Source organism: Falco punctatus (genome assembly GCF_963210335.1).
Source record: "Falco punctatus genome assembly, chromosome: Z".
Taxonomy (NCBI): domain Eukaryota; kingdom Metazoa; phylum Chordata; class Aves; order Falconiformes; family Falconidae; genus Falco; species Falco punctatus.
Genome location: NC_137586.1, coordinates 58,559,359 through 58,584,612, shown reverse-complemented (window position 1 = coordinate 58,584,612; position 25,254 = coordinate 58,559,359).

Below are 25,254 nucleotides of genomic sequence, written 5' to 3'. Positions count from 1 at the left end.
CCTAAGTGTAGAAGATAGCTATTTAATCTTACAGAGCAAGCAAACTGGGGCAGGTAGTGTTGATAAAGACATAGATTTGAAAATTCAGCTATGGTCTGGGTGGGTGTAGATATTTATTTCTGTGATACAGTCAAGCTGCAATTAACTTCAAGTAGCAAGAAAAGTCTTTTCCAGGAAGCATTCAGAGTTTTCTCACAAAAAGCATAACAACAATTCTAATAAAATGAGAAAATATTGGTGTTATATTAATTACTTTATTACTAAGGATTAACAGTAAAATGTCATGGATACCTTCATCTTTAATTATATTATCATTATCATGTGTAGTCTTACCAGCACAATGTGTCTCAGTCAATCTGTGTTATGTGAGACTTTTTTTGTCATTTTTTATTGCACACAATTTTCTGTCATCAAAAACTCCTTGATGTAATCCAGCATGTGACCGTGAAATCTTGGCACATTCTGCAGACATCACCCTATTTTAATTTTCTTGCATGACTTCCCACATGATAAAAATAGCCATGCAGCACGTAACTATTACATGACCAGGCAGGATATCAGGGACTTCTGAGTGTAGAATCTACTGAGCCTACCTCTACATCACTACACAAAATGGCTGCAAGTCTCCCTGGTGTGAAGTCCAGCCCTGCCTCAGGAGGTGGCACCCACAAGAGGACCCTCCCCAGTGGGCTGTATAGATGTGACTGTGCCAGCCAAAGCTGACCTTGCTCCCCTCCGTCGTAGCTCAGGCCACCTGCCAGCAGGCTTTGCATCTTCAGGCAATTCTGTCTTCCTTCATGCTGCACTTCAAGGCACACATGTAATCTTCCATTCATTGCTACGCAAACGTGACTTTTACAGGATGACAAAAAAGCCCTCACATTAACCCAGCCACTTTAAACCTAAAGAAATGCCCACTGGAAATAACTGTCGTCTTGGAGGCCAATGAGAACACCCACATACAGACTTGGGAGAAGGCACAGGCTAAGTAAAACAGTCTGACCGTGCTGCCATGTCTCATGAGAAGAGGCTGTTTTATTAAGGACTGCAGACACACTGCAAGCAGGCCTCCAGGCCTCAGGACAGCCATTGCAGCTGATCAGTGTAACGCAGCCCAGTACATCTAGCTGCACTTGGCACATGGGGCTGTGAGTGGGATGATGTGCTGCATCTCAGCACTGCCAGTCAGCAATATCCAAAAAAGCCAGTGATGGAGGTGCTGAAAACATCTCTTCATGCTTGATGAGTGAGATTTGGCAAAACTGATCGGTTACATTGGCATCTAGTAAATTCTCAAGGTCCTGCATATTTCTCTAAGAAAGGAAACCACAGAATGTTACAGTGGTGCAGAATGTAGGAAAACCAATAATATTTTTAATCTGCTATTTTTCACATCTTTTAGAAAAATTTCAGTATGTCTAAGCTCCAAAGGCTAATCAAAATAACATCAATCAAAATATTTTATATATCTATGCAATACTGATTGAAAAGAATCAGTCCTTGATCAGTCTAAAAGCCCTGGTATCCTTTAACATTTCTGCAGATCTACATTTTTATAAGTAGCAACAAAATGGGCTTACAATTGAACTATGCATTTATCTTGATTAACCATTGTTTTTCACCATTTATATTGCGCTGGATAAAATAATCATAAATATCAAATCTAGATATTTGTTTAGATGTAAGGGTTGCTTCTTTATGTATCTGGTCAGTTCTGCTGGGTGGTACTTAGGGAAAAGCAGATGATCAGCAGATAGAGACTTGGAATAACTAGGCAACTGGCAGCAAAGCAGAGCAGAATATCAGAGAGCTTCTGACCTGCTGAGACAAATTTATCCATACTGAGAATTTGAGCAGTGGCATTTCTTATTACTAAAAGTCCATGAAAGGCTCGGTGACTTACAAAGGGGAAATTACCATGGCATAGATAGGACCAGAAGAAGGGTATACAAGGCAACCTGAGTAGACAGCCATCCAGTCAAACCACTTAATTCTTTAAGAATGGAAACAGGAAAAGAGAGATTTTGCTACAAACATTGTAAGAAGAAATATATCTCAGGAAAACTTACTGTAGCTGCATTTCACAGGGAGACAAATCACACAGCTTATAGCTGCCCCTTCAGCTGACTTTGTTTGACCTAGCATACGAGTCCTCACATTTGTTTGGGTGTGCTAACGAGCACTATGTCTTTCTTACATACGAGTGGATTTATAATGGCAAGTCCTAGTACGCCATTTCAGTGGCCTGCAAACAACTTGTGCCATGGAATGAAATTGTTGTCCTTTCACTATTGCCACCTCCCAAGCAGAATCAATAGCTTGTCCCTTCTAGTGACAGGATTCAGTGAATCAAATAATTTGAGGGTTTAAAATACTTCAGCTGGTAACACTACCCCACATATAGAGAGAATCATTAAGTGCTGTCTAGCCGACATGAGCATTATTCACTGGTCGGTCTCTATCGTTGTTCAGATAAGCAGACAGGGCTACTAACCAACAGTGGAAAGCCATTAGAGTTCGATCAATTTCATGTAAGCCTCTTTCTGCTGCATTCAATGTTAATGTGTTTAAATTTCTTTGCACAGCATGGTGCTACACTGCTGAATACAGACTATGTGGCACAGTATCATAACTGATAACTTAGCCAGTGGTGACCTAAAACATTTCACTTCTAATACTCTGGAAATTCTTTGGAAAAAAAAGGGTTTTTTTCTCCAAAACAGAATTATTATATTTGGTCCTAACCCATTTCTCTTGTTTGATAAGAAGAGTTATCACTCTTCAGTCTGTACAGATTTTCCTTCAGATACCACTCTCTCTCTCTCCTCTTGCCTTCCATTGACAAGTCCTCCCATTCTTTTTCTGCACTACTTTGTTATTGATCAATATTCTGACTTACAGCATCTGTCACTGAGAGTGATGCTACATAGTGACACAATATGGGATTCCTTAGGATTAAAGTACTTGTCTGCATATGCTTGCACTTCTGCTTTTGTATTACTTGCTTATTTTGTAAGCATCTCCTGAAATAATTCATACACCTGAAACAAAATCCAGGCAGCTGAGTTCTGGGCAGTCCAGCTATAAATCAGTTATTTTCAGAACATGTCTGAATGTATCTTAAAATAGGGCTCATAAGGTAGATGAAAAGGTTCAGACCATGTCTGCTCCCTGAAAAGAATGTGTTGCGATGGAGCTGGTGTACACACAGATGCTGGTGTAAAAGAACAAGAGCTAACTAGGAAGAAAACAAAAAAACAAAAAACAAAAACAAACAAAAAAAAACAAAACCAAAAACAAAAACAAAAACAAACAAACAAAAAAGAAAGAATTGAAGGGGGAAAGATGAGGCAGACATGCAAATCATAATGCTGCATTTACATTCTCGTTTACCTGCCACTTGAAAGCAGCACATGGATGTTTGTGTGGTGCGGCAGATAGAATGGGTTTTCCCCAAAGGAGGGGAGTAGGGCAAATTACTATAGTTAGAATATGGATTTTCTTACTAGACTGCATTCAAAGATGCCAATTCACCTATTTATTTTCTCTGTGATTAATACAGTAAAGATCTATCAGTTTTACCATCAAGATACTGGCTTAAGTAAACACAGCAGAAAATAAAATGCTGATGGAACTCTTGCATTTCATCTGTTCTGATGACTATACAAAATTTTGATTTATGTTTTCACCTAAAGCCAGGTATGTATCAGCTGCCACATGTAGCTGTAGCCACTGTCATTCTATTAGCTAGGTGAAAATTAGCTCTTTCAGTGAGGAAGGATCTGAATTTCAAGTCGGTAATGAGAATTAAAACAAAGAAAATCTCTTTGTAAATTATAACTAGATTGATAGCGCAGAGTGCCCATGACATTTAATCTGGTGAAAGTGGATTTTACAACTGACTAGATTTATTCTGTCTAGACTAAATTCAAACTTTATTTTTGTTAGAAAAAAAAGAAAGACAAGCATTCAATCAAAGTAAGAGTGATAGTGTTAAATTTTCTTAAACTCCCTAGCAGAAAAACCTAGAAGAGAAATTATATTCTTTTAATATATGTCTAGAGTAGGCTTACAGGTTGTTAAGCATCACATAGGCACAGGATGAAATAGAAATGCATCTCTGTGATTAAATTATATCAAAACATAATGATAAAAAAATCATTTCATCTGGAGCCATGATTACATATGCAACCATTACCCTGTATGCACATACCCAATTGGTTTCAGTTGAAGAATTGTGGCAAAAGAAGAGGAAAGAAATTTTATGTTGGAAAAAGTGTATGTAAAATGAACTAAAATAAATGTTGACTGAATATTACTGTTGGACTGCACCTGACAAAAGTTGTACTCTGATCAGATCTATATTCTCAAGTATCTGCTCCTCAGAAGGCATACTGTACAAAGATGCCGGTCTCGTCAGAGGAATAGAATGTGTTTTCATAGGAGGGAGTAACAGGGACAATTACTGCAAGGTTATTTACAAAATAATAATATACAATATAAAGGACCAATAAATTTTCTGCTGTGTTTGTTGTTCATGCTGTACAATGACATTAACATACAGGTAGAAGTTTTCTCTGTTGAGCACTACAGTGGTTTAAGGCCATTTTATTTCAACTTTTATCCGAAAAACAGAACTACAGATATAACTCATTTTGGTCCATTCTTTCAGTTAACAGTTTAGCTGTAGTTAATAGTAGTAAAGTGTATGTAGGTGGGTGAGGAAGGATGTTTATACTTGGAGAATTACCTAAGAGCTGTCTATGCAAGAATCTCAAAAGAGAGAGAGATAAAGAGAAAATGTCCTTGTGATTTCATAATTAGGACGTGAAGCATGGCAAAATAAATGTTCAGCAACAGGAATTCAGAGGGAAAAGCAGTTTAGCTTGATACTTAAATATATATCTTGGAGTCAACCTTAGACTCCCAATATCTCACAACCTTGGTCTACAACAGGCATTTTAACATTTACATGAAGAATTTGTTTAAGAAGGTGATGATCTCTGAAACATAATTTTTTTATCGGTTTTTCCTTTAGAATATACAGATTCAACATGGACAGGCAATTCTATATTTTGTTTCTTTCTTCTGCCTTATAATGCTATGTGGCAATGGTATACACTTTAAATATCTGTTTGAAGACTGATGTCATTCCTATCCCAAAACTGGTCAAGAGAGACTATGTCAATAAATGCATACTTAGCAATGCTCCGTACTGAAATAGCAAATCTTTAAGTGTTCTGCCATCAAGTTGAATACACAGTCTTGCATTATGCGTATAGGTTCCCCATAAACACGACATTTTAGTAGGGTTTGTTGTGATAGTACAAGGGGTAATGGTTTTAAACTAAAGGAGGATAGGTTCAGACCAGATATAAGGAAGGAATTTTTTACAGCAAAGGTGATCAAACACTGGAACAACTTGCCAGGAGACTACATAGATGCCCCAGCTGTAGCAACATTCAAGGTCAGGCTAGACAGGACTCTGAGCAACCTGATATAGTTGAAGATGTCCCTGTTTATTGCAGAGGTTTTGGACTAGATGACCTTTATAGCTCCCTTCCAACCCAAACTATTTTATGTTTCTATGAGTTAATGGCCAAGAAATGGGTTTCACAGAAGTCAAAAAGCTTAGTGAGCTTAGAGTGCCTTACTTAGGCATAAGGTCCTCTATGTTCCTCCTGTGTTGTCTTTTTCCTACTGACAGAAAAATCCTTTATCCAGGAAACCTTCACCTGAAATTAAGGACCTAAATAAGATTAAACCTTTTTCACCTAAAAGCTGAACATAAAAATTAAAGACCAGTGTGTCCAAAGAACCACCAAGCCCTTCTTTCCTACCATTACTTATAAGTTACCTGGGACATGGAGGCAGAGATTAAAACTTCCTAATACTTTTTCATTTGTAATTTAAAGGAATGGCTCATCGTTTTGAAGCTCCTGGATCTGTTTATCACAGTCAGTGGACATGAATTAATAGCAGCCAAGATGAGACTAAGCAGATTTTATCTACCTGCTTGCATCGATTGCATTAGTGCTGCCTGGAGCACATGTTTTTTCTGTATCAAATCGCATGGTAGCAGGCAGGGATGATTCTGTGTTTGAAACCACACCACACACCTTAAAACTGATAAATTTACTAGTTAATTCTGAAATCTGAGCCATACAAGCCAGTACTGAGCATCTCCCATTCCACTACCTATGCTTAATGTCCAAGTGGCAATTTGATATTTGGAGTCTTGTTGACTATAACATACAGATTGCCCAAGATGGATTAGTATCAGCACAAGTCCTATTAAAATTTGCAGCTTATATATCTGAATGGATTTTGGAGGGTAAAGATAGGAGCCCAGACACAGCAGTCATAAAACCTGAAGGCCGTTCATTGATACCAGTTTTTGAAGATGAAAATTATGAACTGGTGTAAGATCTTATATTGTCACACATAACATATGAAATTCTAGAATGCAATCTTATGCAATCAATTCAGAGAAGTCTAGCAGAATTACTTAATTTTGATTCAGTGAAAATCGTAAAAAATGTGATTAAATTGGAAATACACTCGAAAAAGAAATTACAATTTAAATGCAAAACAAAAAAGAAAATTAGAAAAAATATCAGTATTGACAGACTGTAAAAATGTTACAAGAAAATCTTCTCTTAAATATTTGAGTTTGTTCTTCCTGTCTGTTAAGCTGAAAAAGAAAAAAAAAAAAAAAAAAAAAAAAAAGAGGAGGGGAAAGGAAGATTAAAAAGATTATTTTAAAAATAGTTAACCCTTTACTTTTAAAATTTACTCTTTCTTTTCCAAAGTGGCTGACCCTAGTACTATTGAGCAGTAGTAAATAAAACTGATAAGCAATGTTTAGCATTCTTTCCTAGTAAAAACAGCACTGTGAGAGAAAATTATTCCCTCACACAATTTATCCTTCTTACCTTCTTCTTCTTAAGTGGTAGTTCAATCCCATCAATTTTCTCACAGATTATGCAAGAAGTGGAAAAAAACTTAAAACATATCACCTTTATTAAGACATTTTCATTACATAATTCTACTCTGAAATTACTGAAAAGCAAAGAATTCAAAAGAATGTTACAAACAAGGACATAGTGGGAGTTTTGTTGCAAAAGAGAAAATAGTCAATCTGTTCTACTAAAGTATATTACTCAGATGATCATTCAGTAAATTATTTTTCCCAATAAATTGATGGGCTGGGTTTCAGCAGGCATTTGCCCCATTAGCATTTAAATCTCACTGAGAAGCAAATCACAGGAGAATATATGGAAGGAGAGCACTGGCCAACTGTTCTCTCTTCCTTTGTGATAAATAGCATTCTCTAAAAATAATGACATGTCTCTCACTCTCAAATTTCCAATATATATGGTGCCCTCTAGGACATAAACATGAGAATATCATTCAGGGACAAAGGTTGACCGCAGCAGGCCACAGGCAAGAGGTTACTTGACTGTGTTGTTTACCTGCTGCCATAGCACCATAGTAATAGAGGACCCACTCGCCTCCCTAGGAAAGCGCAATAGCCAAAGCCTGGAGAGCAGATTTTGTTAATCTTTTCTGAATATTAAACATTGCAGAAGAGCCAGAGAAGGCTCTTCTGCATGGAAAAGGAGGTATGGGACAAAGGACAGCCAGAAAGTCAAGGTCATTTATATATTGTTTTCTTATACCAACTTGCTCCCCATCAAAAATTGTGGAACAATTGGTACCTGCTTTCACATGTTTAAGGTAGTTTTGTATCTGCTGCAAATTCTGAAGATTTTGTATAACCCACACACCACAGACAGCTTACTACATAATAAATTGCTTCATTTGACTTCTTCCTAGACTTTTTCTATCTATTAAGATATTTCCTTGCATATATGTACAGTCTTGTTCTTTTCTTTGCTTTAAAGGTACTTTATACGACATTTTACAGACTTGTAACTGCCAGAGGCAGTTCAAGTAGGTGTTTGAACTGCTGTTCTTACACTGTCCAAATAATATAGAGTCTGCCTTATGATCTCGCCTGTGGGTTACTTCTTGCTTTACTATGGGGGTAAGACATAGCTGTAAAATGCAAACAACTATTCCAAAACTTGCTGAATGAAAAATAAATTGTTATAGTATTTTTAGAGCATAATATACCACAATTACTACATAATGTAAACAATTAGCATATAACTAAGTTTTTTCATCCTCTGTTATCTATAAGACATTTAATTTATAACCCTCACCCTTGCAGAGCCAATGGGAGTTTCTTTACTTCTTTCAGTAAAGGCATACATTTTTAATCTTACTAATAAGTTTCCAAGAGGCAACAGGGGAATAAAAAAACATCCTATTTTTCCTCACTTTTTCTACCCGGGTCAGGAAGGCTGTTAGGAATAATTATTCTTCTACATGTGAAGCTTTCCTATATTAAGCTTTTCAGCATTCAGCTGTCTCCCACATGCTGTGCAACATCTGCATGGTAAAAATAAGGGTGAAAACACAGGCTACAGTGCCATTAGAAAACAGATGTGTCCATCCCTGTACAATTTCTAACAAATGCAAAATTTCTAAACTTGTCATGAAAATCAGAACCTTAAAGGATAGCAGTGTCTTAAATTTTAATCTCATGGAAGACTAAGAAGAAAGAAAACATTAAGTGCAGAAATCACCTTGGCACATTTGCAGGTCAAAACAGCATTTCCTGAAAATTTTTGTATCGAAGGTAGAACAGATCAGTGATAAAATTATTTAAATTCCACAATACTTGTTGCTTCCAAAATTTAAACACCCTATATTACTGAAGCACTGAAGGTTATGAAGCAGATGAAAGTCATTGCAGGAGTAACAACTTGTCATACCTACTTCAGACTATTTTCTATAAAAATGGTAGCTTTGCTGAAGCTGGGCCTAAGAACTCCTAGGAACAACTTCCCTAATAAAAACATCTTGTTTTTATTAATCAACATTTTTTTTCATTTTGCTCCCAGGTCCCTCTCGTAAACAACAGTCCCTTCTCTTAGGAGGGACCCTCGTAATTCACCATTCCCCTTCTAGGAGATAGGAACTGTGCTGAACCTATCTATGCAGTTATAAAACCTAAAGATGAGAATAATTAATCTACTTGCATATGTTGTATCAGGTACTGATTATATATTGCTGCTGTTTTCTCGAACTGGCTTTAAGTATCTAAATTTCCATTTTCTTTTGATGTTCCTACTTCCCATCATTTTAGCTATTCTCAAAGATTATAATTTCTTTAACTGCCAGCCCTGATATTCCTACATTTCTACCTCTTCCATTTGTAGTTAAATGATTCTTCTTCTGAATAAAAGCCACAATCCTTTAAGGATAGCAGTGCCCTACTCACTCAGTTGCTATTTAGCTGCTATAAATGTGAGGTATGAAAAGATGTAACAAGATATCAGCTTTCTAAGGCAGTTTAACTTCCATACCATTACAGTTATCAGATGATAATCCATGCCCTAGTCATCATGACCTAATACATGGTTGTTGCAGAAGCCGCTACATTGACAGCCAAATGTGCATCTCATTTCCCACAGTACAGGTTCTTTTGCTTCAGAGTAAATACCAGTGCTTCCTAATGTGAAGGAATTTCTAGACTATTTTTCTGGTCTTTTGGATTAATTTAAGAATTGAGATGTCGGACTATGTCCTTAAGAGTATAAAGCAACCTTTTTCTAAACAGTGATGGGAAAGAAGTTTGCCAGTGAGAAGTGTTATAATCATGCATTAATCAAGCAGAGTTTGACCAATGGATCACAGATAATTATGCAGCATATGGCCATGAGTTTCCCTGTTGAGAACGAGGGGGGGGGGGGGGGGGGGGGGGCAATGTTAAAAAAAAAAAAGAAGGGGAGCAGTGCGGGGAGGGAACAGGGACAACACAGTTCTGGGAAGTGAGACAGGAGATTTTTCAATATGTGCTTTTCACTGTTCCAGCTACTGAAGTCAGACACAAGAAAATTCAAAACCAATTTGGAGAGTGGAATGAAACTGTATCTATGAAGAGCGCTCTGTAGCACAGGCTAATAGGGCATATTCCATGTGAATTATTGACAGGCATGTCTGTTTTACCTTAAGGCTTCAGCAGATTGTAAATGACATTCTAAAGGTTTGGTACTAAATTTAAACAGAGTTTTAAGTTGATAACACAAGCAAGTGATAATACCAAGTCAAAACAAAGCAGCAAAAGAATAACAGCTTCGGGGACAGCAACTGGAAGAACAAACTTTACTCAGTCATAATGTTTAGTTGGAAAGCTTTGGTAGTGAAACTATGGTTGTTTACAAGACTGAAAGCCAAAATAATATGATTTAGCTCATGTCTCACAGCAAATTTCAAAAGCAGCTAGACCTCAACTCCATGTTCACTGCAAGGTTCCAATTTTTTGAAAAAAATTGTATTTAAATAAAAAAACCAAAGCTAACAGTTTCATGGTTACAGCCTTGGGGAAAAAAATGACCCTAAAGTCCTACAGCAATTCTACAATCTATTTCACTGTATTTTAATGGACGATGATTCTAGAGATGGTTGAAATTTATACAATTCACTAAATACATAATTTCAAAAACAATCCATGAATGTTTAAAGTATATCTGTGCCTGCTGTGATTTTCTTTTCTGTTTACTGAGCATTAACATTTTTAGCATTTTGCTGTTTCTAGAGATAGTTCATACATATTTTTTTTAGTTCAATGCAGACTGTTACACAGGAATTCAAGAGTGTGCACTCCCCCATGAATATTTATTCATTTTTGGGTTTACTGCTCTCAGCATCTGAAATAAGAGATTGGTTTGACTGCAAGTCAATGGTTGCTTTTTGGTCAACACTGCAAGAACACTAGCCAAATCCTTCTCAGAAAAAAGAAAGTTATACGAAGCTTAAGTGGAAGGAAAGCCAAAACTATTAGTAGACTACAAAGAAGAAGTTCTGCAGACCTGCACCCAAGTTATACGCAGTGAGGGTTAAGAAAAAAAATTAGAAGATCATTTGAAATGGTTTGAGGTTTTACTAAAAAAAAAATAGAAGTATGAAACTTCCAAAACCCACAAAGACCAGAAGTTAAAGAGTGTGGTTCTGACTGTTTAATGACCAAAAATCTGAGATCTTCCTGATACTATTCTTTTTCTGATTAAATCAACCTTTTCCACTGAGGGGAGGGGGAGGGGGGGAGTAGAAAAAGGAAAGATAGAGTTGGTGACATCTTAAATAAGCTGTTCCTTTAGTATTTCCTAGAGAAGATGAACTACTCAAAATACCACTTTAACCTTTTCCCTATTTTTCGCGTGTTCTTCATATTCTCTGTGTTACCCCTCACTCATGTGCAGCATTTTATCTTTCCAGCTAACTGCCTCCTGGTCAACACCCAGAAATGAAACACCTCCCAAGTGGAGTTCAAAATGTCAAGAAAGTCAGCAAAAGCAGATTTTCTGCAATTTTTTTATACCCCTTGCTTATCTTTGTCAAAATAAAATACTGTCACTATGCATAAGCATCTAGCTGTAAAATATTTGGATAAAACCAAACCTAAAACTTACTGCCATAAATGGATTAAAGAAATAAACCCCTATTCATCAGTTGTTTCAGATCATAGAGCAGGAACAACTAGGTGGTTTTAAAAATGTACAGTTAGCATTCTATTACCAAGTACTATTTCCTTTAGTCTTCACAGGAGTGATATTTTTGATTGTATAAAGCCTTCTACCTGAAGATCCCAACGTGCTGTTTATCAACTGAGTTTTGACAGTGAAACACAGAAAGGGTAAGCGGCAAAGCACATCAGCAGCACAGATGAAAAGGGAAACCAAACTTCCTGACTTACTGTCACTTGATACTTCTCAATACCAATGCTGTCACTTCTGCAAGACCCTTTGAAGCCACAATCCAGAAACTGAAATAACTTGAATTTCTCCTTTCTTAGCTGACCAATGGAAAGTAATAAAAAGGAGATAACATTTTCCACAATGTCTAAGAGCCAGTTATACAAAATGCAAAAAGACATCAAGTTTTTGAAAGTTTAAAGGTTAAATCCCTTCAGGCCTGGATAGTCAAATTAATATATGGTATTAGCTTTAATTATTTAAAAAAAAAAAGAGTGAAGGAGCCCTAGCGTGGGCTAGCAACCCCATGTGTATTCTTGCACATCCTGTTCTGAAAGTCACGTCATGGGAAGAACTGCTCAGCCTGGTTAGATTCAGGTTAGTGTCAGTATGATTCCATGCTTCAACATCACACCATTTGTCTGGAGAGACCTCCAGCAAACTATACCAATCCTGGCAGCAAATTTGGTTCTACATCCTCACACAGGAACTGGATTTTCAGCATTCAAAAGCAGATGTCTTCTGAAGTCAAGAGACCTGGAAGAACTGAGAAGCCCAGCTCCCTGAACAAAGACATCTGCACTGGTCCAAAAGCCATGAAGGCCATGCTCATTCCTCAGATGACGTATTTTTTTCCTGAAGCTGCAACTAGCTAAGGTCAACTCATGGTTAGGGCGAGAAGACAGGAAAACAGCAGCAGGGCTAGCGTTAGAAGAACAAATGGGAAGAAAACGTATTTTATTCACTCACCCTAGTGACTGAAAGACCTCTAGATAACTTTATGCCATTAACACAGGCATTCAAAAATCCGATGTCCACAAATGAACCCATCCACAACTAAAAATAGCTTTATCTGACAAAAAAAGATTTCATTGACTTAAGACTCTAATTCAATTCCTGAGTTTAAATGTGAAGGTGAATCTGTACTGAAGTTTTCTGACCCTCTCAATATGTATGTTCCACCAGTTTGCGCTCCTTCTATCATCCCTTTTTCAATTATTTGATGACAATTTTTTTTCTTGGATTTGGCTCTTGCTAATGTAAAATTTACTACTTTTTTTCTCCTGTGAAAGACTTTCAGACCTAGTTCAAGAAACTTTGCCAAAAACATAATTTATACTGCTTTCAGCTTCACCTCAGCATTTTGTTTTCTCATCTCTTGTACTTCTAACTAGATTAGCTTCAGCACACATGGAATGGGGAAGATTCCTGTAGCCTGAGACAATCAAAATACAGGATTCTGGTGCAGATAGCTCTTCATTGATCCACAAAGCAACTTCTATTTATTTATTGATTTTATGATATTAGTCCTTCATATAATAGCAAGAATGACAGTGGAATTAAACTTTGTGACTGGAAAATGGTCTCCAGCTTTGAAAATAAGTGTCTAGCCTTAAGTAAGCATTTATTTTATATAATTTCACACACAGTGCCTTGATATTTAACTTGCTGTGGGAGACCATTACCCATTCACAGTGTTCAATTCCATTTGCCTCACTCCTCACTTATACCACATAAAACTGACATCAGCCAATCAGGCAGCTGGAGGCTGAACTGTCTTTGTTATTTACTGCTAAATATTTTTTAAAACATCAATAAATAAATAGCTATTTTAGTTAAAAAACCACTGACAGTGTTCCTTGACTGGAACATGCAATAACCTTTCTTCCTCCAAAATAATCTAGTTTTGGGAAGAAAAAAAAAAAAAAAAAAAAAAAAAGGGGGGGGGGGGGGGGGGCAACTACCACTGCATCAATATCTATCAAAAAAGGTGGCAGTGTTTAAATTAATCTTTGCAAAAACCAAGATGAAAACATAGCAAATAAAATCCTCACACAGAAAATAATCTTCCCAACATTTACTTTAACATTTCCTGTGACAATGATTTCTTTGGTTTGGATTATTTCTTTGAACCCATTCACTAATTTTCACCTAATAAGTACTTTAGTTTAACTCTTAACAGAAGAGAAAATAGTTTCAAGATGCAGAAGATCAGGAGCTCATTCTTTCCCACTTGTCTAATTATTAGATGCTTTAAGTGTCAAGAACTATTTATAACATCAACTCAGTATCTGGAGTTGTGGTGGTATGTCTCCATTCTGAAAACAGAAATGTATTACCCAACGTATTTTTAGATGTTATAGCTAGCTACATAACTGTCCAAACTGAAAACTCTTTCCTTTGTGATACCTAGTTGGCAATGAGTTGGAAATAGGTATTATTTGATATTATAGATTGTTTCTGTATATTACTTGGACTTTCACATGCATAGAGTGTCTCTACATTACTGACTTCTGAGGACATGAATAAAAGAGTCATCAGTTAATTTTGCTCATGCATTATTATTGCATATAATGGCTGGTAGTAATGTCCTAAGAGGAGTAGCTAAGAACTTTGGGTTTGCCTAGTTGGAAGAAAAGGAGTCTCAGGGGTGACCCCATTGCTCTCTGCAGCTGCCTGGGGAGGGGAAGGGGAAAGGGAGGTGCTGAGCTCTTCCCCTGGGGACCCAGTGACAGGACACATGGGAATGGCTCAAAGCTGTGCCAGGGGAGGTTCAGATTTGACATTAGGAAACATTTCTTTACTGAAAGGGTGGTCAAACACTGAAACAGGCTTCCTAGAGAGGTGGTGGATGCCCCAAGCCTGTCAGTGTTTAGGAGGCATTTGAACAAGGCCCCACATAACACGCTTTAACTTTTGATCAGCTCCGGTCAGAGAGTTGGACTAGATGATCACTGGGGGTCCTTTCTAACTGAAATGTCTATTCTATTCTATTCTATTCTATTCTATTCTATTCTATTCTATTGCATAACCATATTATGTCCATTCCTGCTTATGCCCTCTCATGACACAAAGGGCTGAATGCAAAAAAAAGGACTTAGGGACCTGAACAAACAGTATCTAAACTTTCAAAGCAAGCATCATGAAGCATCCTGCTCAACTGCTGCCTGAGTCTACTGACAGATCAGCGTTAAGAAAGCGCAGCTCCTTGTCTTTTAAGGAGTCCTTCCTTAGACAGACACGGAAGCTATTATCAGTTTAGACAATGAGAGTAATGTAGCTTCTCTGTACGTAAGTTCAGTTAACAACCAGATATTGGGCATTACTCTCAGCAGACTCTACAGTACAGTCCATTTAACCCGAAATTATGCAACCAGAGTCCAGAAGATTTAGTAACAGCTACACCTGTGTTGAAAAACAGTAAAAAAAAAAAAAATTCTGCTTGTTGTATCTGTACCTCAGGAGGACACCTAGTTATCAAGCTTATGAATATATGTTGCCATTTTTTAAAATTAACAAAAAATGAATTATTTTAAGCACAATAGCCCAACCTATAAATTCTCCAACCTGAGAGGGAAGACAGGAAGACAATCTAAGCATAAAAGTTCTTTGCTGTGGCTCTTCCCTGGACTTGCTCTAAAAGCTGCACTGTTCTTTACAGCATATCTTTTACAATTCCTCCCAGAGATGTTATGAGCCTATAAAAAGTTGTAAAACAACTGGAGATTTCATTAGTATTTGTAAAGAATGCAAAGATATAATTTATAATTAACAGGCATTTTTCATGTTTACAGCAATTATGAACCAGCAAGCAAAATACAAGATTTCTTAGTCTCTCTGACAATTTTTACACTTCTTTTATAAGAGCATAAAGGTCCCGAAACATAATGCAGAAATATTTTCAAATTTCAAATATTAATTGAGGGTCTATAAGTCTCAATATATTTTCTTAGTTTGTCCAAAAGAACTGAGAATCCTAAATAATGACATCTGCAGTCCAGGTGCCCTCTTATGTATTACAAGTGCACTTTTTGTGCTTGGATATTATTCTCTGACTGCTTCCTGATCCTGCATTGCAAGCACCATGAAACTTTCATGTAATGTGAAGGCAGCTATTTATCCTTCTTCACATGAAACGTAAATTTGTATTTTAATGCAAAGTCTGCCAATACAACCTATGCATGAAGCTTCCATAATGAGGGCAATGCTCAACTAGGAACACAAAGATGACATCTAGATTTATTCCACTCGCAGTCTTTTCCAGCCATCTGAAACTAATCAGAATAATTTTAAATCAATAATGATTTGTAAGAGAGTTTAGCATTACCCTAAACATGGCAACCCCTGCTACAGTAGCGTATAAATCCTGTTTAATTTTATCAGACACAAGAAAGTCTATTAAAATGGATAAGAAGTTCAAATTCTATTAAAATATTCCTCTTGGAAAGGTAAAATAAACCTTTTTCCTGACTTTTAATCCAGCTTTTGTGCAGGTTCAGTGTCTTCCTCTAATCTGAAATCAGTGTTCACATAATTTATTTTGAAAAACTGTATGGTGACTATATGGCAAAATCTCACAGTAAATTTGTGCACGTTGGAAGCTTACAATTAAGTTCTTTCAAAGTAATACCTGCATAGAAGAAAACACTGAATTAAGTCTTCATTCAGAAAAATAGTAGTTCAGCTGGGCTGGTTAGGTCTTTTTGTAGCATCCAGTTGAACTATTTGTAAGTGATGTATTGAGTTTACAGTGAACCTGAACAGAAGTTTGCAAGTTTGTGCTTCTTTCTTTAGCCCCAAAAAGGAATATTGGACATGTTATTGGATTTCTTCATACTTATTTTCTCTTTTGCTTTATTTTTCCCGAGGAATAATGTTGAAAGATTTGCTAGATAGGTGAAATAGGCAGAGCAGTGGTTTTGTCAACCCTTACTGAAATTACCACTAAACCAAAGAAAGGAATTAGCCCTCAATAAATTAGCCCAGCTTTGCCAAATATTTGCTCCACAGAACGGAATCCAAATAGAGGAGTTTAATGTTTCAGAACAGTACCAAAATACCTGACCTAAAACACCCTTGAAGCCCCATACATCTGGGCTTTTATTACCTGTGACCAAGTTGGACCCAAATTCAGAACATACTCCTAGAAGTCAGAAAACTTTTTTTTGTTTCAAAAGACTAAGTAAATATGACACAAATCTACTGACACTGCTCATCTGTCATACAATATCATAAAGACAATAGGGAGTTAAAAACCTAGCTTTGAGTCATTCCTCTGGCAGGAAGGAATTAAACCAATATTTCTCAGAAAAGTTTGATATTTGAAAGGCCACTAGCAATTTTAAGAAATAACATACTTTCACTGGTGCTGTTGAGACTGGACACCAGCAGAAAGGAATGAAAGATTCACGTGATTAGTGAGATACTGACTGCAGTCTTGCAGCTAGTCCTTCAATGGAGAGTGAGAAGCCCCGTGTCTAGCTAAGTTCAGTGTTCTTCAGGCTGAAGTCTGGAATAAGATATCTAAACATATTTTTGGATCCATACCTTCTCCTTTGCAAAGAAAAATGCATTTCCATGTATTAAATTGAATTAATATTAACAAGAACACTGTGTTCCTAAGTAATTGGCAGAAGCTTTTTACTCTTTGACACACCTGATGTTGTAAGACCAGAAGGATTTTTTATTCAAAATATACAAGATCTGAATTTAAATGTAATGTGGCAAAGAACTGGGTTTTGCAAACATCATTTCATTTCTTTATGTATTATAAAGCAACAGAACAAAACGTTTCTAAATTTTTGTTAAGTAGTGGGGATGACAAGTGGAAAAAACATTCCCATCACAATGAGATGCATTTTGGGATCTATGGTGTTGTTTTGACCAGGCACAAGAAGTCAGGTTGTTTGTGACATTCTGGTATGATGCCAATGTTTAATTGTATTGTCTCAAAGAAATTCAGTTTACCAATACAAAATGCTCTCTGCAACATTCACTAATTCTGAGGTTGTGTCTATTTCAAAGATCAAAGTGATGTAGACAGAACTAAGTCCCCAGACCAGTACACACTATAACTGGAAGTTGCTCAGAGACTGCTGTATTTTAGTACTGCAGTATATTTAAATCATAATTCTTTAAAACAAACAAACAAATCAATAAACAACAACAGAAACAAAACCCAAAACTCAATATTACAATACCTAGTGGTATTTTAACTCCATCATATTCTGATTACCCATGCAGGACCCTCCAGCTTAAAAAGGAATGGAGAGTCAGGCCTGACACACAGTCTCTTAGAAGATTTATCTGAATCCTTTCCTTGAATTAAATGCTTTATGTTCAGTTTCTTCCATCTCAAATATGTTACTGTACGTACTGCTGCTTTGAAAGCAGGACATTACTTTTGCTTATTACTTATTTTCTTATTTTATAAAAAAACAAACATAGGCATTTTTCCTCAGGAGACAGGAAGAAACATCTCTGTAAAGCCTGGAGAGAGCCCTGCATCTGATTCCCAGAGAGTGCAAGAGAGGCATATCTGTAACATTACCTAACGTCATTTCAGCTAGTACCCTACTGAGCATAAAAGACGTTATGCATCCCATTCTGGGAAGCCTTTTTTTCTCGTGTAGGAAACCTAATGCAGAATTACAGATTTCAATCTGAATTCTGGTGCTTAAAAATCAAGAGTTTCATTGCAAATGTTGTATATTCAAAGATTTTACAGTTACTTTCATTACAGCTCATTTCAGAAAGTACAAGAAACAACACAGAAGTATTCACTCTTCAGAGTTTGCCAGGCAAACAGAAATATCTCAGGTGACTAAAACAGGATGGAACAGGATGGAATAAATGATTTTGAAGTTTCAGATGGGAAATAAAATTTACTTTAAGTCTCAGGAAAATGTACTAGCAAATAATCATTTTTATTTAATAAGTTCCTTTGTCTCTATTTGGAAAGCTTTTCAAAACAAGCTACCAGGCACTGAAGCTGTATGGTGCACACAGTTTAATAATATCTAAAAAGTAAGGGCTTAAAATTAAAGAAACAACAGTTTAATAATGCTAACTCAACAACTTTGATTAGAGAAAAGACTCCTAAAATTTCTCAGCTGCCATCTATTAAGTCAATAATATCGGCAGGATGTAACATTTTCAAAGGATAATGGCTTGTGCAGGTTTTGGCTGGGATAGAGTTAATTTTCTTCATAGTAGATAATATGGGACTATGTTTTGGATTTTTGCTGGAAACAGTGTGGAGGATAAAGGGATGTTTTAGTTAATCCTGAGCAGTGCTTACACAGAGTCATGTCCTTTTCTGCTCCTCACCCTTCCCCAGCAGCTATTGGGCTCAGGGTACACAAGAAGTTGGGAGGGGTCACAGCCAGAACAGCTGACCCCACCTGACCAAAGGGATATTCCAGACCATGGAGCGTCATGTTCAGTATATAAACATGGGGAAAGAAGAAGTAAGGTGGGGACATGCGGAGTGATGGTGTTTGTCTTCCTGAGTGATCATTACATGTGATGGAGCCCTGCTTTCCTGGAGATGGCTGAACACCTGCCTGCCCCTGGGAAGTGGTGAATAATCCCTTGTTTTGCTTTGCTTTCACGCACAGCTTTTGCTTTACCTATTCAGCTTTCTCTATCTCAACCCACAAGCTATCTCATTTTTACGCTTCCAGTTCTTTCCCCCATCTCACCGCGGGGCAAGTGAGTAAGCAGATGTGTGGGGCTTAGCTGAGGGCTGGGGTAAAACCACAATGTGGTCTCCAGGTGAAACCAAAATACTTGTTTTCACAGGACACTTTTTTTTTTTTTTTTTTCTGGCAGAATTATTTGCCATTGAATTAACTGTTCTTACGAGAATTTTTATTACTATGGATAGTTAATACACACTGGCACCTGTGTGCTTATTGAGCTTTTCCCAAAGTGTCTAATTACATAGCTAATACTATCAAAGATATCTGAAGTACATAAAACATGCAAACACATTTAAAATAATAGAGAAATCACTCCCTGTTGCTTGGCATCATATATTAAATATGTATTTTAACCTAAACAAAGTGATTGTAAAGTATACAGGAAGCACTGCCAACATCTGCTCACACTGGAACATTCTTCATGTCTTCTTTAATCCTATAGCACAAGGCACTATGGAAATTAGGACCCAAATTTTCCATATTTCTGTGAGACCTTGTGAGATTATTCTGGATATTAAATAGATGGTTTTCAAGGCTTATGAGTTTGCTTTTGTATCATTAGGCAATATTTCCTTCATGCTTGCTGTTTTATCTTTTTCACACCATATCACACCTTCTGTCACAAGCAAGGATGTCTATGATCAGTGACTTGCATGAGGCTAGAATCCAAAAAGACAGTCAAAGCAAACCAAGGTCTGGAAACAGAGCTGTCAAATGTCAGGTGTCTTGCTTTTTAAAGATGCAATGAATGCATGTGTATGCTTCGACTTTTGGGCATGGATAAAGCTTGCATAGCAATGTACGGTCTGGAACAAGTGGCATCTAAGATCCAAATTTGCAAAGACTCTTGGGATACCTGCAACTAACACATATGTTAGCCAAAGTAACTGCAAGATTCCCTTACAGATCAGTGGTCAGCACAAATTTCCTCTCCAATTCATACCCCTGTCCAAAGAGGCTTATGCATAATCCTTCTATAGAGAAGCTTATTTGGACCTCAGCTGCCAAAGGAGGCAGTTTACAACTAGCCATTGGGTTGGCGGCCCATGCAAAACCTGGGGAAGGAAGACTATAATCAGGTGACAGCCAGAGATTATGGTGGCTATAACCACTTATTTCCCCCACCATCCCTCCCAGGTCACTCAGGGCAAAGTCAGGGGAATAAGGCGATGCTCACAGCTGTCTCTTTACCTGGCTGCCCGCAGAAACTCGATGAGAGCAAGAAGGACAGCAAGTGTTATGTTAAAGTTTCTTAGGCTGTAGTGAACATTTCTTCTTGCACACACCAAATGTTTTGTCATTTGAGGTGATTTTAAATCACTTGTTAAAGACATTGACATTCCCTGAATGCTCTGCAGGCTGAGCACTCCAAGAAGACAGACCTAGAACATGATTCAAGGCCTGGCTGCTCAACCAAGATCTCCCACACTGCCAAAGTCATCTTGTTTAGTTCCATGTCAAGGGGACAAATAAGCCTATAAGCACTGACTAAATTATTCAGGAATTATGTTTGAACTATGGATGAAATTGAGCAACATGGTTTTATGGTTTGTGAGCTTTTTACTCTTATTCTAGCCACTGAATATTGCACAGTTCTTGTTCAGGTGATTTCTACTTTCTTCTGTATTCCTCCAAACAGTCAGCTCTCATTTTCAAGGAGGCTGTTCTCTGTCATGCCCTCAGAGTCTTCCTCACATCCACCCACCTAGCAACAGAAAGGAAAAAACCCATGGGGGTTTTTACGGTGCTGACAGAGAACATTCAAACGAAATGAGAGGTGAGAGACTTGTTTTAGCTGAAGATAGGGTCCTGAAGAGAACAAATATGTTTTCTTCATGCCCTTCAAACTGATGCAAGAAAAGTAGAGCACAATTATTTCTATGATAAGAATAAGCCTTTAGTGGTGCCTGGAATAGCCACACTTACGAGATCATCTAGCAGCTTGTGTGCATTACAGGAAAACCCAATGCTGCACACACAAGCAGTCTGAAAACAGCCTTAACAGGGAGCACAAGGTGGACAGAAAACCTTCCACAGTTATGCAGCCCTGCAGCAACAAGGTTTTACTGAAAGAGAAAACAACCTCTTCCATTGACTTTTGTATCAAAGCTTTTGTCTACTTCAAGGCACTTATTGCATCAATACAGCCATAGTAAATATCAGTGCAAATACCAGTGCAGAGCAGGGTTTGCCAATGTGATTTTATACTAGGATAAATCTCTGTAGTTTGTCAAGCCTCACCTGCAAAGAAGAGGATTCATATTTTAAACTGGGAGTGGACATAAACTGTTGATCTAGGTGAAAGCTGTAACATTGAACACTGTCAAGTCTGCATCAGCTTACAATTATGAACTATATTGGTTTTAAGTTGATTTTTCTATTGAAGTAGAAGGTACCTAATTGGATTCTTCTCCCCCTAAATTTAATAACAAGCCCTGGTATCAGTAGGAGATTGGGCCAGAAGTGTTGTTTTTATTGGATTTATTTAATTCCTTTTTTTTTTTTTTTTTTTTACTTAATAAATAGGAGACAGGAGCCAAAGATTTCATAACCTTATTGGTCCACAACAATTTTATCTAGCAAAGTGAATAAAACAAGGCTATGCGTTGCTACATCTTATGATGGACTGACATTTGGCAGTGAACAACCTTTCTAAAGTTCAGGCACTGTATTAGAAAGAAAATTATAAAGGGCATCATTGGAATTGAGGAGGAAAATTGTTACTCAACGTTTCAATTATTGAGACACATGAGTGGCACTGAAAAACAATAGACACAAATTAGTACTTTTGAATGTTCCTAAATATCTATTCAGCAGCCTTGAAAAAGTGATTTGTGTTTGGATACTGTCATAAATTTGAAAACATTCAAATAAGCTCACTCTTCTGTCTCTACTTTCTCAAAATTCATTTTCCAGAGAATTTTGTCAATGCAAAATTATGGATCTTGACTGTTCTTCTTATCATTTTTCTGCACTTTTTTCCCTGCTGTGGGCATGTATAATTTATTGAAAACATTCTTACAATTTACAATCCAACAAAATAAACAGGAAGGCAACTTCCCTAAAATTTGATATTTTAAATTAGTCCACAAAGACTGCCAGTACTGAATGTTGTATATACTCCAAGAAATCACTTAGGACATGCCATTAGTGAATACAGTAGTCTTACAGTATACATAAAATGAGTGTCCTGTGGTTGTCACTACAAGAAAAGGAATGTGCATATGTTACACACATGGTGAGTTCTACAGATGCAGATGATCTTGGGTGGAATTTTTATCTAAATATTAGAGGGTAATAATTTTTATCCTCTGTCTTAAGTGTAAACTGAAATAAAATGCAGGGATATTGTCATGATGAAAATGTGTCTACCATAGACTGCACTGTTGGGAGTTGGGGGAGAGTGTAAAATATTTTTTAGGCTAGGCTTTTCTTCTTGTTTCTTATAGTCTAAGTTATGCTTAAAATAAAGCAAAACAAAACCAAAGACCAAAATCTTCAATAAACCAAACAGTGCATCTTTGAGGCAAATTTGCGTTTATCGTGGTAACAGAGATATTGCTGTATGGATTTCAGCAGCATTCAGCTGTCACATTTACTCACATGAACTGATAAATTTGTAATGGCTGAGAGACAGCAATTGATTTATTAGTTTGTCAGAATGGAATGGAACCACCAAGAATGCCTTTATTAAAAATCTGCAATTTTTCACAAGAATTTGCTTGCCTTAATAAACGTGAAAGTAAGTTTGATTTCACTCAGAATTAATGTAGTTTGAAACTGAAATAAATTTCATTTCCTGCCTTCAGGAGGTCTGCTGACATTTTTAGTGTAACATCTAAGCCTCTGGAAAAAAAAATTAATCTGAAAACAGAAAATAAGATCAATTTTTCCATAATTTTCACAATTAATACATTTGATGAGGTCAATATCAATTAAATTTAGAAAATGCCAATATGGTACAGGGGAAAGCTATTTTTTTCCAGTATCCATCACCACTATCATTACTGTAGTTGAAGAAATCTGAGTACAATATTGATTAAGAGGTAAGTTTTTTGAACACATACTCATTTTGACAAACTTCCCCTTTCCCTCATTGTCGCCTACCCACACTGCAACTTGAAAGACACCCTCTGTGTGATATGAGGATATTATACTAAACTCATACTGCAGATGATAAAGACAGATGTTTTCCCGCTCTCAAGAGATAAATATGTCTAAGTAGAGTACTGCAGGCTTCCACCTGGACAACACTTTTGGCTGATCTTATAAAACTACATGTAATATGAGATACTCACTTTCAGAACACTGTACATTACCAACAAAAAAATGTTTTCTGAAGAAGAGAATACCTTGCTCTTTATTCATAACACCATGTTTTGGCTAAAATAAATAGAGAAAAGTGATGCATTTCTCTTATTTTTATATAATTCAGCCTTAGTTTTCTTAATATTGCTGTAGCAACTTTTTTCAGAACCAAATGTTAAGCCTTACTCAGTCAAAGAGCAATCTCTTCTTGTGCTATACAGAACTTAGTGTGATGTCCATCTTGTCTTTGAGGAATAGTCAGCAAATCCTTTATTTTGTCCATAGTTAATTTGGTTGGAATAGGAAGAAAATGGACATAACAGAGTCTTGCCATGTCAGAGATCTGTGTTCATTCTGTTTCATTTCCCTGTTGAACATTTCTCATTACTATTGCATACAAGAGCTGTAAGGAAAAATATGGTGCTGAATTTCAGCACATTCCCACCATAAAACCACCTCAAAATCCAAAAACAAAACCAAGGCATAGTTGGAAGAGAAGGCTGGTTTGACTTACAAGATTAAACTCGTGTTCATACGCTGGAATTCAAAAACAGAGCATCAATAAGATAATTTTTTAAATAAATGGTACAATATATCTTCAAGTCATAGCTTCCGTAAATATTGGATATAATTCTATGTTTACATTGCAGCAAACACCTAATTTTAAGTAAAGCAGTGGTATAAAGCACAGTTCTGCTTCCATTTTCTGCAGCACAGTGTAAGTAGCCCAAAGCCAGTTAAAAAGTGAAGCTTGACTCCCACAGTCAGCGTATGTATTCTGTACTTATTTATTTTCTTTAGCAGATGCTGTACTGACATTTCAACTGTCTGACTTGTCACCTCCTGTGACTGTGTTATCCTTCCCCAAGGAGGACCAGAAAGCAAAAAGGTAGACATAGAACCAGTGAAAGATAAACATATAATAATCACCCTTGCTATTGAATCAAAACTTAATGTATACTGAAGAAATAAAACAACAAAAGAAACAGGGGAGACAAAAATAGTCCATAATAAACCAGAAGCACATATCGGTTCGTGTTGGCATGAGCAATAAGATACACTCTTGCCTGGGGTATTAAGATGAGAACTACAATAAAGCAACACAGGACAGTGAGGAATTGCAAATGTGGGAGATTGCATCCACTTAAAGATAAATTCAGTGGAAAAAAACTTTACTCATTGGGAGAAAACACTTTCAAACAAAGAAGTTTGGTAGTATTTGGCTCTATGACAACAGAGACTGCAGAATTTGGAGGCTGAAATGTCTTTCAAAGGCTTAATGAGGATAACCCTTAAACACATGAGACTGAAATTAGATTACCAAAAAATTTCAATGCCTTAAGCCATATCCAAAGCTAACTGTTGGTTGAAAGATTCTTATTTAATTCAATGTCTTTTATGGTAGGCCGTTGCTTGTTGTGTACAGGCAGTGTATAAAACTTTGAGATGCTGAATGACTGTGCAAGATAAATCTATGTTCAAAGTTGACTTCTGGATGACAATTGCCAGCCAGGGAGAAAAGCTTTTCCAGGCAGAGGGAGGTTTTCTTGTTTGCAACAAGCAATCATGAAAGCTGAAAAGGCCTCCACTGACAGATGTATCTTCAGTCTTTATACTTTAAAGGCATCCAGCAGAGT